Here is a 13,209-nt window from a genome sequence, read left to right on the forward strand (position 1 = left end):
CAGACAAGGAGGTCGGGCTCTCTCTCTCAAAGGCCCAGTTCTGTGGAATTCCCTACCTGCACAGTTGAGACATACCACAAATCTTCTTTCCTTTCGAAAGAAATTAAAAACATATCTTTTTACTCAGGCCTAGTAATTCCTCTTCCATACTGCAGTATTGTCCTTGTCTGTCAACACAACAGCACAACGGAAGCAAAAGCGCGGAGATACCCCTTCGGGGCTGATTCAGGCGCTCTACAAATACATAAATAAATAAATAAATAAATGTAATAACAATTTGGAGAACTTATCACAAAAATTAATTTTAAAAAGACAGCTACCGCCTGGGATATTAGGAATATGGACTAAGAAACGCAAAGCTGATTTCAACCAAACTTGTTCGCATGGATGCTGAGTTCTTGAGTCGAGTGACACCGCCAGGATCAGCAGCAAGAGCCATTTAACAAACTCATTTCCAAGCACGGGCAAGTTTACAGGTAGCTAGCAAGTTTACAGGTAGCTAGCATCGATCTTATGCATAGCGATATATAAAATAAAACTGAAAAATATATGCGAGATCAGGCACGCGCCTGAAATGGCTGGCTCGTGCTGGATTCCTGCTATTCAGATAGGAGTCGGAAAAAACGCCACCAACCTCCTCCCGCCCCCCCAAAGAAATCACAATTGAATTTTATTCACAAAAATCGAATTGTATAAAAAAAACTCCGTAGCTCTCATATGAACGTGTTTAATGTTCATATTACCTTTAACTATACATTCAGACTCATCGGCATGTGTGTATGCCCCACCCTTTGAGGCTATTATGAGGACAATTACACTTTCTCACGCGGGTTAGTTACTCTTTCAAGGATTCTAGGCCCAAATACCTCCCAAAGAGACCTTGGTGAAAGATATTTAATTTATACCAGTGCAAGCGCGTGGAGCACAGAATAAATAAAAAGACACCCAGTTCATTTTAAAACTGCACTTCCGCAGTCAACAACTTTTCCAGTAACCTAGAGACAAGTGTAAACAGGAGCAACTCGGCGCACAAAACCAGCCTGGAGAAACGCGTGACATCACTGCCTTCGAGCGCTGCTGAAGGGGTCCGGAAGAATGTAAGAAACAAACTTTATTTCAATTTGTAAAAGCGGCCGCTGCCAGGTCATGCTTTTAGGGTGACGTGATCTGCTGTTAATATGTGGGCTTGAGGGAGCGCCGGGGGCAGGTCACTCACTGCCTCTGCCTGCCACAAAACTCGTTAGGATCACGACTTTTTCTTGAAAACATTGTTCTCTACGATTGTGCTTTGAGCCGTGGGTTCAGATAAAGGGGCGCAGGCGGTGTTCAGGCGTGCCAAGGACAAACTATGATCGTAGTAGAAGTGGCGACACCTGCTCGAAGGTAGGAACAAAACACACTGTTCATTGCTAAACAGAGCATTATAAAGTTCTTTTCATTTCATTAAAATGGACAGAGAATAAGACTGAGCGCTTTTCCAGTCAGCAAATCGATACTGGAAGTCTCTGTAAGGTAATGAGATCTGGGAGGTGTAATTTGGCAGCACATTATCTGAGCTATGTTGAGGTCATGCCCCTGCCTTCCATTTTGTGAAAATGTCATTTAACTTCTTAGTTCTTAACTGCTGGGACTTTTTAGTGCTGAACTCATTTTTGGCTATTTGGGGTAGTTTGTGTGTAGGGCTCCATAACATTTTTCCACATAAGGTATCCATGCCAAAATTTGTGTCCTTTTTTCCAACATCCTGGGGATTCTAAAAAGCACCCAGGGTTTGTGGATTTCCTTGGATTGGACTAATAAAATAGGCAAAATATTGCAAAATTTGGAGATTTTTTGGGAGAAAAATAGGAAAAAAGTGCTCTGTACAAAATGTTCTGGATTTCTTTCCCAAAACTGGCATACATGCACAGTTTGCTGTGCTGAAGTCACCATCTTCCCAGCTTTCAGGAACATGCAGAGCTGAATTAAAAACATTTTTTTACCACAGTTTTGGATTTTTTTAAAGAGGTAGCCCATTTTTTCACTTTTTGTTATCAACCTACTTCCAGTTTATGATGAAAACCAGTGTGAAATGCTAGGGTGACCCAGAAAAGCAATAGATTTCAGAAAAATTGACAAAATTCCAAATTCAGCAAGTGGTCAAATGTGTTGATCCCTCAAGGTTTCATCAAAGAAACTAACGGTTTAAAACAAAATATTGAAAATGAGTAGGACAAAACTGCTAATGCTTTCATCTGTAACTTTTTGTCACAATGGCTAATTTCCAAAAGCAATATAACATTATCTTCTAGACCCTTCTGGTTGTGGAGATACACAGGGTTCGTAGGTTCTCTAAGATTCCAATGTACCCAGAGCTAACTACTGAGCTATGCCATACTGGTTCTTCATAGTGTACCGAGTGTGCACCAAGTCATGTGGTAAATTATGAGTATTTAAGGAAACCTGTGTATTTCTGAAATGGGCACACGATATGGAGTTTAGAAGCAGTGGTTATTACACATCTCTGATTTTGTGGGTACCTACGTAAGCATATGATTTAGAGGGCTTTTTTCAAAATGTCTTCTTAGTTACACACTGGCTTACATTTGGAAGGCCAAAGGCAGCAAACTCCAGTTGGTAATAACAAATGTTCTACTATTCTATGCTTGCTGATGCATTTTCCTAGAAGTGAGTAACGTCCCCACTGTGCACACCACTGAAATGCATTGACCATGTATGCTTTCAGGTAGGTAATCCTCATGTTAATAATCATTAAGTGTTGTTAATTTAATCAATTTCTATCTTTATTTATTGATGCAGGTGCATCAGATCAATAGTGTACATGCCAAATTGATGCAGAGAGTTTACAGTCATGGAGGAGATATTCCCCTGGCGAAGGGCCAATCTCGAAATGCATTGGTATATTTAAGATATTTGCTGATGATGGATTTATATAGTGTGATGGCTCTCAACAGGTTTTGTTGTAGCCAGAATCCCTTGAAAACATCAAACTTTGACAACAAAAAACACATTTTCCTCATACGTCTGTGATGGAAAGGTCTAGAATCTGTGGGGATCTACAAACTTCCTTCCACCCAGCATTCCCCCAAGTCTCCCAATAAAAAATGGTACCTCACTTGTGTGGGTAGGCCTAGTACGCCTGACAGGAAATGGCCCAAAACGCAATATGGATACATTACAGATTTCCACTCAATACTGACCCTTTTTATGCAAAGTCGGTAGCTTTGGATTTTAAGCCCTATCTCAGCTAGCACGTAGGGAAACCTTACAAACGTGCACATTTTTTAAAACTAGACACCTCGTGGAATCCAGGGTGGGGTGACTTGCATGGCTTTCACTAGGTAATTTTACCTACAAGCTCTTGCAAATGTCAAACTTTGGTAAAAAACACATATTTTCCTCACATTTTTGTGAGAATAAGTTATGGAATATGTGGGAAGCCACATATTTCCTACCACTCTGAGTTCCTACTTTTCCAACAATAAGAATAGTACCCCACTAGTGTGGGTGGGTCACATGATCACTACACAAAAAGGTCCTGAAGTGCTACATTGAGAGATAAGCAATAGGGGTTCCTGCGATGTTTGAACTTGGTTTGATTCATTCCTGTTGGGGGCACAAGTCCCAGACACACAAGTGGTGCAGCATTTTTATCGGCACAATTGGGGTAACGCTGGGTAGTAGGATTTTTGGTGATTCCGTAAGTTTCCATCACAAAAATGTAACAAAAATGTGTGTTTTCAGCTATAGTTTGAGGTTTGCAGGGCATTGTAGGTAAGAAAACCTCATGGGATCCATGAAAGACACAACACCCGGGAATCACTTGGTTGTCTAGTTTTCAAAAATGTCTGTGTTTAGTAGTTTTGCACCCACACAAGTGAAGTAACATTGTTATTGGAAGACTTAGGGGAATTGTGGATGATAGGAAATGTGTGTCCCCCCACAGATTCTAGAAGTTTCCCTCAAGACATGTGAGGAAAGGGTGTGTTTGTAGTCAAGGTTTGCGGTTTGCAGTGCATTTTATGTACGAAAATATTGTGGGAACCACCACTCTGGACTCCCACTGGTGTCTAGGTTTCATAACTGTTTATGTTTGGTAGGTTTTCCCAGGTTGCAGCCTACCTAAGCCCAACAAGTGCAGCCATTCACCATTACGCGTGGGACGATAGCGAGAGTTAGACACACTCTCCTGGCCCATATGTAAAAAGAACACCAAAAGGAATACAAATGTACTCTGGTTTGCCATTGGGATGGGTTTTCTTAGTCTGCAGGGGAACAGAAATACTGTTGAAGCTTTAGGGGTGAATGTGGGGCAGATGTTAGGATGGGCGAGACACACCCTATTCCCTTATTGAAAAATTATATTCCTGCCATACAGTGGCCTTTCTGTCCCCCAGGGGCAAATTGGTACAAACCTCCTGTCTGCCCCTGGAAGGCAAAAAGACTGGGTTGTTCCTTTTTTGGAGGTGGTGTGTGGCCAATACCAGAGTGCAACACCCGCACCACACCACAGTCTCTGGTGCCAGGGGGACTTTCTACACCCCATGTGGCATATTTGGGGCAAACTTCAAAATGAAGACAAACCTCATACCTGCCCCTAGGGGGCAGAAAGACACTATGGGCCCATCTGGGGAGGGGGTATGCTTAATGCCGGGGTAGGCCTCATCCTTTTTTTGTTTCAGCTCCTTTGTGAAATGTCTGGGGTGTTTAGTGGGCCTTCTGACTGCCACGTGGCAGATTGGGGGCGAAAACTCCTATACACCCCGGGGGGCAGTAATTCTACTGGGCCACATATTTAAGCATTCCCCGGTGTCTAGCAGGCTTTCTGCACCTCAAGGAGTAGATTGGGGGTGATCACCCCCATCTGCCCTACAGGGAGGGTCAGAAAGACTGTCACGATAGGTTTGTGGGGCTAGGGGCATGGCCATGCATATAGTAGCTATCACCCACTCCTATATGTATTTTACAAATAGAGCCTGTTGTCTTCAGAACGTTTTGCCCCCTCAGGGGGACAGTTCGGGGGTAGCTACCCCCATCCAGCAGGATTCTTCTGTTTGAAGCAGCTGTGCACTATAGAAATATGTCCTTTGATTGATTGATTTATTGATCTGCCTTCCAGGAGGGGCAAAACGACTCTCTCTCTTCTTGTTGGGTTGGGGACATATCCATGGCCATGGTGGGCAGCCACCTACCCCTATATTTATTTAAAAAACACACTCTGGTGTCCAGTGGGCGTTCTGCCCCACTGGTGGGCAGTTCAGGGTAATTATCCCCATCTGCCTACAGGGGGCAGAAAGATTGTCTTTCCTCTTGTTGGGGTGGGGCATTACCATGACCATGGTCGGTAGCCCCATCCAGTATTTAAAAAATAAATAAATCCTGGAGTCTAATGGGCTCTTAGCCCCTTCCCCGGGGGGGAGGGGGGGCAGGGGGGGGGGCGATTGGGGGTCATCACCCCCATTTGCCCTTTGGGGTGTTGCAGAAAGACTGTCACCATAGATTTTTGGTGTTGGGGCATGATGGCCATGCCCAATATAGGGAGCCCCTACCACTATATTTATTTAAAAAAAAAGGCACAGGTGGCTAGTGCGCTTTATGCCCCCCATGGGGTGCAGATCAGGGATAATTACCTCCATTCTCCCGCATGGGGGGGACAGAAAGGCTGTCTCTCTTCTTTTTGGGGTGGGGGATGGCCATGCCCATTGTAGGCAGCCCCCACTGCTATATTAAAAAAACATAAACAATTCCCTGGTGTCTAGTGTGCTTTCTGCTCCCCTGCCCACCCGGGAGGGGGTAGATTGTGGGTAATCACACCATCTGCCCTCCGAGTGTGGCAGAAGGTCTGTATTCATAGTTTTTGGGGCGTGGGGAAATAGCCATGCAGATATCATTTAAAAAGGGGAGATTTTCCACACTAAAGGGGTTAACATCTGCCTTTACCTAATGTTTATCTTTGCTGAAGAGGTCGTGAGTGAAGAGTGGAATATGTACCGGCAAGATAGCCCTGGCTTTCCTCTTTTACTCCCCGCAAGATGGCAATATAAATTTGTGCTTTTCTTTCTGTGGCTCTCTGTAAGGTGCCCTTTTTTTAGGTCTGGCATTAGCCAAGACCTTTTGATTTTACTAAAATATTATATATTTTACGTTTGGCATTAGCCAAGACCTTTTCGTTTTACTAAAGTAATAAATATAATATACTTACCTAAAGAGTCACTCAGCCACCTCTCTTCACCCATTGCTCTGTTGTTGTGTCATTCCCATTTTGCTTTCTCCCACTACGGCATACAGCATGGGGCAATGGTTCAGCCTACTTATGATCTCTGCTAATATTCATTTGAGTGGCTGTATTTTGCTCTTTCACAATGAGCACATCCGCAAACAAGGTAGTTTAGCTCCCTTTAGTGCCAGTGTTGCCTGATGTGATAGTAGGATGCGTTTGAAGTGAGCACAGGGCAAGATCCAGCGTTGTCATTTCCTGTCTTCTTTCAATGCAGTTGTTAATTCTTTTTGAAGATGACTGCTGCTATTTCACAACATACCATATTGGGTTTCTGGACTCTGTTTCACCTGTGATTCTTCAATAAACTTAGTCCAGGAAGAAAACCAAATGTATTATTTTTCATTTGCAGCGCACGTGTAGCACTTCTATTTAAACATAGGTGAAGTGTAATTTGGGTTTAATATCCAATATTGAGTGCAGTGAACCTTCCTTCCTTCATTTCTTTTTTCTTTCTTTTTTCTTTTTCCTATCTACTTTCTTTCCTTGATTTATTTTTTGCTTTCTTTCCCTTTCCTCTTCTTTCTTTCCTGACTTCATTTCTTCTATCATTCTGTTTTACCTCTCATTTTTCTGTCTTTCTTTCTTTTCTCCTTTCTTTCTTTTTTGCCTGCTTCCATTTTTCTTGCTTACCTTTCTTCCTTTCATTTTTGCCTTCTTTCTGTCTTTTATACTTTCGCTATCCTATTCTTCTATTTTTGCCTTCTTTTATTTTTCTTTCCTTTTGTCTTTGTTTCTTTTGCATTTTCTTTCATTCCTTCTTTTCTTCCCTTCTTTCCATCATTTGTTTACTTTTTTCCTTCTTTTTCTCTCTTTGACCTTTGTTCTTTCATTATTTCCTTCTGTTTGGCATACTATCCATTAACCTTTATTATTTCTTACTTTTTGGCTTTTTTCTTTTTTCCTTTTTCCTTTCCTTCTTTCCATTCTTTCCTTTGAGCTTTCTTTCATTTTCTTTTCTTTTGTCTTTCCCTTTTTTATGTTTTTCTTCTTTCTTTTTTGCCTTCGTTGCTTACTTTCTTTCTGCATTCTTTCCTTCTTTTTCCTTCTTTTTCATCTTTTTTTGCCTTTTCTTTCTTTCCTTCTTTCATTTTTCTGTATTACCTTGTTCTTTTTTGTTTTTCTTTTAGCTGTCTTTCCTTCTTCCTTTTTTGATGTCTTCTTTTTGCCATCTTTTATCCTTTACTTCCTTCTTTCTTTTTTGCCTTCTTTCTTTTTTCTTTCTTCCTTTTTTTTGCCTTCTTCCCTGCTTCCTTCCTTCCTTCTATTTTTGCCTCCCTCCCTTCCTTCTCTTTTTTCCTACCTTCCTTCCTTGTTTGCCCTTCCTCCTTGTTTGTCATTCCTCCTCCCTTTTGTGTCTGCCTCCCTTGTTTCTTTACTTACCTTCCTTATTTACTCTCTTCCTTTTTTTCTTGCCTTCTTTCTCAAAGCCGAGGCTAGCAGCCATAGCCAGACCCATTGCTTTTTTTTAGGTCCATGTTATCCAAGACCTTTTGATTTTACAAAAGTATGTTAAAATAGTTAACTATAAGCGTTTCAGTCAGATATCATCCATTAGTCTGTGATTGTGTCAATCATGTTTTTCTTCCACCCACTCGAGCATGCGCCAAGGAGCTATGTTACTCCACTTCAGCCATTGACTGATTGAACTATGAGTTACGGCATTGTGTCCTTTCATAAGGAGCACATCCACACACAAGGTAGTTCCCGTCAGTGCAGAGTGAACCATGATAATGTGTACTTTTTTGTGACCACAAAAACACTGTTGCCTTTAGCCAGTGTTTTTCTATAATTTTAATGAGGGTCCAGCAGCTTCATGACCAGTAAAGTTTTGCAAAAACCATGACAAAACAAAATGAAATTGCCAAAAGGTTGCCAGGCAACACCAGATCTACTGTCTTGGCCAATGCTCATTGTTTTTTTACTGTTACACATACCTCTCACTATTGCCTCTCAACCTTGAATATCTCTATTTCAATCATGTAAATGCTAGGTTATTCACTTCCTGTGTCTATTGAGAATTCTTCTGAGTTATTTCCTGTAGTAGTTTGGGGCATTACATTTTGTTGTGCATGTGTTATGGATTCCTACTGAATTTCCTATGTTTGCGTTTTCTTTCTGTAACAGATTCTCCTGTTCATCTCGTCTATGTGAAATGTGTTAATGTACTTCTGTTTTGGGGTTTTCTCTGCCATCTTGCTGTCCCATTTTCCAGGATCTGTAGTTCTTTGTATGGTTGTATTTGTTTTCAATTCAGTAGAGAGCAGAATTCTGCAGCCCGCTTCTGTGTGTCAAGCAGGAGTGGGTGGTGTCCTTGTTTTCTCTGAATGCTCTGTTTCTAAATCTCCACAGTTAATCTTTCAAACTCTCTTATTCACCTTTCCCTTTCTACAATTTTCTCTGTGTATCTATTTCTATCGCTTGCGTATTTTTGCTGTCTTACTCTCTTTTCCACTTTCTGTGTCTGTCTCTCTTCTTTCATACACATGATCTAATTCCCATCTTTCTTTATATCACACATATAATCTACCTTTTCCTATTCCTCTTTCCTTTCCCTTTTCCTCAATCTCTCACACGCAAAATCTCTCTCTCACTCCCTTGGTCCTTTTTTTTCCCCTCTATTTCTCTCTTCAGTATACTAAATTTGGAATTAAACTAGAAATTTATTTTGAAGAGTGCCTCTTTCAGTTCCTAATTTAAGTAGGTGTTTTCCTGTCCTCGGCTCCGACACTTAATTGTCAACACCAGCACTTATGACAGTTGCCACATGATGCCGCTGTTTGCATTATGGTGTTTACTATTTATTTATTTATTTATTTATTTATAATTACACTTGGTTAAGCGCGCAGCTACCCGGAGGTTTCCCGGCGCTAAAGTAGACACAAGGTAAGGGGGGCAAAAGGGCAGCAACTTACATATCAAATAGCCAGGTCTTGATACCCTTACGGAAGGTCAGGAAACACTTTTCCGATCGTAGAGATAGAGGTAAGGAGTTCCAAAGAGAGGGGGCTAGCAAGGAAAATGACCGACCTCCCATTTTGGCTCTCTTGATTCGCGGTACTTTCACTTTATTTTGGGTAGAGGACCTAAGTGCGCGAGATGGAACATAACGCTGCACTAAAACAGATAAATAGTTGGGGGCTGTTCCAATCAGGATTTTGTGCATAAGACACAACGCCTTGAATTTAATCCTGTTCTCAATACGCAGCCAATGCAAGTTGCGCATATGAGACGAGGTCGAAGTTCTAACAGGAAGGTTACAAATAAGGCGAACCGCCATATTTTGTACCACCTGGTATTTCCTAGTTACCTCCTTACTGGCACCCAAGAGTAAGATGTTCCCGTAGTCCAGGCGTGAGATGACAAGAGCCTGGACTACCGTACTCAGGGTGTCAGCAGGCAGCATCCACTTGATTTTCCTCAGCCACCTGATGATGGTGGTACAGGTGGCGGAGACTTTCACGACATGCTGCTTAAAGGACAATTGGTTGTCGAGGAGGACTCCAAGATTACGAGCATTCGTAGTTGGAGTAGGAAGAGGACCCATCTCCGGAGGCCAGTGCTGTGGGCCCCATAACGAGATGTCTTGACCAAACAGAAGCAGTTCCGTTTTGTCCCCGTTTAATTTTAATTTGTGATCATGCATCCATGCAGATATTTGTCGGAGTCCATTTTGAAGAGACGAGGAAAAAGAATTTTTGTTGGTGGAGAGTGAATAGATGACTTGCGTGTCATCAGCGTAGGAATAAATCGTGAGACCTGCCTGCTCTGCCAGAAAGGCCAGGGGTCTCACGTATAAATTAAAAATTATTATTGAATTATTGAATTATTGAATTCAATTTACAACAAACAAGCGTTGGCATAGCCAATAGGTCTCGCTTTTGGGACCTTATAGGTATTTAGTTATGCAGTTAACAATATCCTTGGTGCAACAACATCAACGGTTGCCTGGCTAAACACTTATAAGGTCCCAAAGGCGAGACCGAATGGCTATGCCAATGCTTGTTTTTAACTAGATTTTGGCTTGGGATCTTCCATAAACTTGTAAGTTTTCCAAAAATGAATGACTGGGCCTGAGAAATGCATTTGTGTCCTTGTGATAATCATTCAGAACAATCCACCATACATTTTTTTTTGCAGATTTTATAGTGAATTAAGGAAGGTATGGATAGTCACAATTTTAAAATCCTTGGGATCAGACAATGCCTCCCGGCTTTTATTGTATTACAGTTGTTGGATAATGAACATAGAGTTTGGAGGGTATCGATGTTTATAAAGAAAGTACTCAGCCACAGGAAATGCATTGTAATATAAACACTGAGTTTACGAAGAACCCAATGAATATTATTCCTAACCTTGAATTTTATAATTAACTGTATATAATTCATTTGTATTTTTACTCTGTGTAATGTACTGTGTGTTTTGATGTGCATTTATGATTGTCTGAAATAGCAATCGAATAAAGTTGTTTTTGACTTTGACTGTTCAACCTCTTTTCTGGATTGGAGATCAGAAAATCCTACGAGTGTTAAACTGGGAAATGTACTTCAATTGAAGTTAATTGAACTAATTTATCTAAATGAGTTAAGGGCAATGTAAAACTTTCTAGTACGTGGAACCGCTTTAGAATAAAAAGTGACTGTAACTGTCGTACCCAGGCAGGCCAGGTAAAAACATTGAAGAGCAGAAAATACCAAGCAGGTGTAGCAAAAAATAGAGGGCTAGAAAAATGCAAAGGGGTGATAGAACAAAGAGAGGTCAAGGATGGGCATTTAAGGCATAACAACAGTAGAGGGAAAAATGGCCAATGGTCATAGACAAAATTATATAGAAAGTGGCAATGAGTCGGGAGGACAAATACAGCCGAAAGAGCACGTCGAATGCAGACGGGGAATGGAAAGAAACTCAAACAAAGAAAAAATTGACAGTCTGCATGAGGTAGAAAAGTACAGACATCGATTAGAGCGGTCGAACATTCATGTTGGTTCATTAACAATGGGAGCGATGAGTCACATGTTCTCTTTTGAAGACAGTTACAGGCGATATGTGGGGATGAACTTGCTTTCACGTGGTTGGGGTTACTTTCAGGCTTTTCCCACTCGCAGTTTGCCCTTGTTTTTGCATCCAGATCTGGCAACACTGGGGGGTCATTACGGGAACAAAATGGCGGCTGTGTGAGGAGTGAAACGGAGAAGGCCGGTGGGTACTGGGGCCAGATCTGCTGGAGGTTGAAAGTGGCACCGGAGGCCCATTTCTAACAAAGACAGGCAAGGAGTACAAGAGGCGAGCTGTAAGTTTGAGGGGCGGGTGATTGCAGAGCACCGTGCTGGCTGTGGACAGAGGACCAGAGGAGCACAGGAGGCCAGTATCTAATCCGGCTTGCGATGGCCCTATATTTCTCTGGTGTTTCAGAGTTGTGGCTGGGCCGCCTACCCTGTTAAGAGGTCTGAGATTAGCCTTGAATCTCTGTAGCAGAGAAATAAGTACACAGAGGTGTCTGGTGCTGAGGGTTGGGGGTCTAGCTTTAGGGACGGGGGAGGGTTCAAATAGGTGGTGGTCTTGCGGGATGAAGCTTCCGTGGGGTCTGGGTTGTTGAGATCGGAGGGTTTGGGGGTGGGGGTGGGGGAGGCGTTGGAGATTAGTAGCAATAGTTGGAGAGAGACAGGGGGTACACGTTGGAGAATGAGGTGTATGTTGGAGAAAGCTGGGGGTTGGTGAGGGGGTTTAAATGGATTTCCAGTCATAGGACAGTCCGACGAGCGCATTGGTGATGTGCAGCTAGTTCACAATGTATGTACGGGTAGTGCTGTGTTACCAATAGAAAAGCATGATCTCGCGAAATGTTGGGTGTTTTCTTGGAGTTGTGTGCGTGTTTTGAAGGGTGGGTTTTGTAAGTTAACTTGCAGAAAGTATAGTTGATGTGTGAAGAGGTATTTGCAGACTTGATCATAGTGGAGGAGTTGAAGCGCTGGTAGGAGCAGGTTTTTGCTGAAGGGGTATGCGAGGCGGCAGAGGTAGGTGGTGTGTTGAGAGGGGCTGTGTGGGATTGGGCTGGCGGCTGTGCTTGACATACGCTTTTTGGTACAGAATTGCGTTGGGATAACCAGGATGTCGTGTGCGGTTATTGTGAAAGAATAGGCGCTCCGTCGGTGTTGGTCCTAAGGGTTTATCAATGCGGTGTTTTTTGAAGAGTTGAAATGATAGGTTACGGTGTAGGGAAGGAGGTGTGTGCGGGTTTCGTTGACGAACAGTATTACTGCTGAGAACATTGGGCAGTACTGTGTGGGTGGTTTTCGAGGCGTTTGGCAGGAGTACGTGCAGTGTGTTTGATGCTCTTGGTGACCTTAATAGTGTTGTGAGATGGGACGCAATATGTGCTTTCTATAGGTGTTGCCAATTTTTTATGTGGTTTTCTGTGCGGTGTTTTGGGTCTGATAATGTGTTAATTAGTGAATACGTTTTGGTGTATGTACGGGGAAGGTGAACCTTACTACTCGTCCATGTACTCTTGAAAAGCACACAAGGGATGGCCCTTGAGATAGTTTCTGTGTTTATTTAAGTAAGTCATAACTGCGGGGAGGGTGATATGTGGGTGTTTTGAATGGGGTGTTGTGCTCTTTGTATGCTGGGTTTGTGGGTGAAAACTGGTTGGGGTGGAAAACAATTGTCGGTTGCTGTTTTCGGCGGTCCGGGAATTTTGAGGTGCTTATAGTTGTGTGAAGGCTAGTGAGAATATGTATGGGCTGCGGTATGCAGAATTGGGTGTCGATGGTTCAAGAAGGATGTAAGGCTGGGGCCGATGAGATGATGTGCATTTCTTAGGGAGGGGGCGTATGATTATCCTTGGAGTACATGATGCTTAATGATTGCCTGGAGTGTGTTCTTGAAGCTTTGTAATGGCTGTTTTCTCACACTTCTGCAATCCTTGCCTG

The 13,209-nt window shown here is 42.5% G+C and overlaps 1 protein-coding gene across 1 annotated transcript in view; it reads left to right on the forward strand.

Annotated features, from left to right (window-relative positions):
• The first annotated feature begins 1,022 nt into the window (after positions 1-1,022).
• FAM81B (family with sequence similarity 81 member B) overlaps positions 1,023-13,209 on the forward strand; it is a 563,148-nt gene continuing 550,961 nt past the window's right edge. The window contains exon 1 of the mRNA XM_078675398.1: positions 1,023-1,097. The gene's annotated coding sequence lies outside the window, so the exon portion shown is untranslated. The remainder of the gene's footprint in view (positions 1,098-13,209) is intronic.

This window comes from Lissotriton helveticus, chromosome 2_1 (assembly GCF_964261635.1).
Source record: "Lissotriton helveticus chromosome 2_1, aLisHel1.1, whole genome shotgun sequence".
Lineage (NCBI taxonomy): Eukaryota > Metazoa > Chordata > Amphibia > Caudata > Salamandridae > Lissotriton > Lissotriton helveticus.